The 3,452-nt window shown below is 44.9% G+C and overlaps 1 pseudogene; it reads right to left on the bottom strand.

Annotated features, from left to right (window-relative positions):
* Window positions 1-2,110: 2,110 nt before the first annotated feature.
* Window positions 2,111-2,544, bottom strand: LOC118595266 (annotated as a pseudogene).
* Window positions 2,545-3,452: the final 908 nt, after the last annotated feature.

Below are 3,452 nucleotides of genomic sequence, written 5' to 3' on the forward strand. Positions count from 1 at the left end.
ACTCAAAAGTGCCGTCTAAAATGCCTTGTTTTCACCAGGAACTGGATGCCTGGCCTGGCATGGTGATGCATATCTGTAATACCAGTGCTCAGGGACAGAGGGTTCAAGTCCAGCCTCAGCTATATGCTAAATTCTAGTCAGTCTTCTTCAAATCTTGAACAGTGAACAACAAGGTGGCTGGCGACATGGCAGCTAACAGTCACCTACAACTCCATTTCCAGGGGATATGGCCCCTGTGGAGTCCTGTACTCATATGGTGTGCATATGCTTGCAGGCAAACACAAAATATAAATAAAATAAATAATAAACAAATCTCAAACAGCAGCAACCACAAAATCAAATATAAATCAATATGTCCAATAATGCTGATGATTACTGCCACAGCTAATTTCTCTGACTGTTACTAAGGGGAATCTCTGAAGATGACCAATGATAATACAAATTAATGGTGAATTTTCTGGTGAAGCTACATTAGCCAACATTCCTGACTGTGGAGGTATTTGGGTGAGTATGGCTAGGTCCATTAAACTGTTGATTGGACATCAATATGCTAAGATCAGTTTTGACATTTACTTTAAGTCTTAAAAATAGAAATTATAATAATTACTGCTTTGGCAAAGGAATGCTGGTTCCAATAGGTGTATGGGACCCAGTTTTAAAATGACCGGAGTAATTAAAACATATGGATCTATCATTTCCCTTTTCTTGTTTTAACACGATTTACTTTTACTGGCGCAGACATATACATATACACACATATACAAAGCTCAGTGAAGGAAAATGTTGCTGTTTGTATTCCTCTCCTGGCCATGGCTGCTACGTGGCTCATTGTAACGTAACTGCTGACAGTTGTCATGAAGAGGAAGAGACATTAACGATTTTCTGTGTGCAGTGTCTCTGGGGTGCCCTACCCTCAGTCTACCTCAATCTCTCTAGTGGGGACCCCAGTAGCAGGAGCTCCTAAATCTCTGGTGTGGGCATCATGTAGGCAGAGGGGCTCCACCACTTTTATTTAAAACTTTACTTGCCAGAGAGATGGCTTTGAAAAGTTGACCATGACTACCTAATGGCCTGGTTTGCGAGTCCTTGGGCTTTGCAGTGACTGTGGAAGTCTCAGTTTTACAAGTGTGAGCCTGTGGTCAAGGAGTGATTGAGTCTTACACCCACTTGAGAATGAAAATACCCAGGGGCCTTACAGTCTACGTGTACCGGTAGAGTCCTGGCACTGGGAGAAAGGATGGAACTGGCTTTGCTCTTCTGCTGATTCCTGGACCTTGCCAGAACATTTCATTGCTGGTTCCACATTGGGCACACTTTACAGACTGGGGAGATGGAGTGTTTTAGGGTCCTATCGAAGTGATGAAACTCTATGACTGAAGCAGCTTGGGGAGGAAAGGGTTTATTTGGCTCATGCTTCCATAACACTGTTTGTCACTGAAGGAACTGTTTATCACAGGAACTCAAACAGGGCAGGAACCTGGAGGCAGGAGCTGATGCAGAGGCCATGGAGGGATGCTGCTTACTGGCTTGCTCCCCATGGCTTACTCAACCTGTTGGCTTTATTTTTTAATTGGAAAACGAATAAACAACTTGGCCTAGATTTGAGGCAAATTATACCATAAGCAGATTTTATTTAAGTGGCTAAACAAAGTTTAAAAAACAAGTAACAATAAAAGAAAATGTTTCTTTTACAATAAATATCATCAATACAAAAACAATAGTGTGTGAGTGCCTGGATAACAGGCGTTGCGCAACTTTTAAGTGCATATCCTTGACTATCCACACTTCAACAATAACATGCTGACAGTTTCTAAAAACTACTTTCAAAAAGGCACAACCCAGATGCTCTCTCATTTGACCAATTCCGGCTAAGTTCAGATGTGCAGAAGGGCTTAACATATTGAGAGGAAGCCACGGAAGCCGCATGCAACATGTTACTTGATCAGTGTTCTAAAATAAGGTTTAAGGACAATGAGTGTGAGATAAGGGAAGGAAACGTGGAGGAATGAAGTCTAATTTACTATACATGCGTGGTCTTTTGACAGTAAGGGGGAGCCTCTTACAGATAAGTTACAAAGAAAAGGCAAATAAACAGTGTCGTAGAAGGCAGTTAACACATTCTACAATGTCTTCCCTTGGCTGTCATTGTCCGTACAAACCCTTCATGGTTTACCTGACCATCGATACCTGCTTCCCCAATCATTTCATCAACTTCTTCATGTTCGCTTCTCTCCAAGCTTTGTCATCACATGGAGAAGCTCTAATACACTAATGCGGCCACTGCTGTCCTTGTCAAGCACTCGGAATGCTCCCTAATTTCTTCCTTGCTGTCTATGTCTTCCATTTTTCTTGCCATCATTGTCAGACATTCAGAGACGTCTCAGCATCCCTGGCTCCTTCACTGATCATGTCCTGTAGCTCTGCTTCTGCCCAGGAGCCCTCATCAGAGTCCCTAGTTGTTACAGTCCCATCATCCTCCTTGACAAACAGTGAAACACTTTCTCTGAATTCTGCCATCTGTTCCTCAGTCGGTCGGTCAGCCATGCTGCAAGGGCTACTGGTTTCTGGGACTCGACCTCACCACCACTCTACTCTGTCACTCCACTCAGGCTCCTGTTTTCTTATAGAAAATCTAGGACAGACAGACAGACAGACAGACGACAGACAGGAGAAAGGGCTCTGGCAGGGACAATGGCCCGAGCTAGCAGTGCTGTGTGGGGCACCCAGAGATGGCTCAGGCAGGGGTTTTGGTCATCACCTCTTTGCCTCCTTCAGTCAGGTATCTGAAGTCATCATGTGCCTGGGATAGCAGGCGGCAGCATGGAGACACTCCAGCAGCAACGACTTTCTTGGAAGCTGCTAAAGTTATTGATTTAAGTCATGACAGGCTCAAGGGCACTAAGAGAGTCTCTCCAAGAGAAATCAAACTGTTTCCCCAGGTGACTCCTGATTTTTCCTCAGGCAGAGGTCTAAATCTATTGAGGTGAACGCAATTGGGTCTCACCTCTAGAGCAATCTGGGGAGACCTATAAAGTTTATTGATTTGACTTACTTAACTTACACTGGCTAATACTAAAACAACTAGACCCATCAATCACTCCCCAGGCTCCTCAAGAGAATGATTACAGAGTGCATTGATTCCTTCTCAGAGGTGACAGCTAATGGGGAACTCTCGAAGGGTGTCAGGACAGTACGCACTGCCTGGTGCTGGGGCTCGGTTGTCCCTTTGCCTAGCACGGTGACCTTCTAGAGCAGCGCATCAGGGAAGCCACCTCTCTGGAAGGCAGCCAGGAGTTCTCTGGGAAAAGGCTGCAGTGGCCTCTCTAGATGCAAAGAGTCACACAGTCGCATCGGGAGAGGAGTCGGAAGTTGCCAGATTTCTCTTGCCAGGAAAAAAGAAGAAAAGTCACCCCAGGGTGAGGAAGGAGGGTGGATGCAGAGGGGCAGGCAGC

Source organism: Onychomys torridus, chromosome 14, assembly GCF_903995425.1.
Source record: "Onychomys torridus chromosome 14, mOncTor1.1, whole genome shotgun sequence".
Classification (NCBI taxonomy): Eukaryota; Metazoa; Chordata; class Mammalia; order Rodentia; family Cricetidae; genus Onychomys; species Onychomys torridus.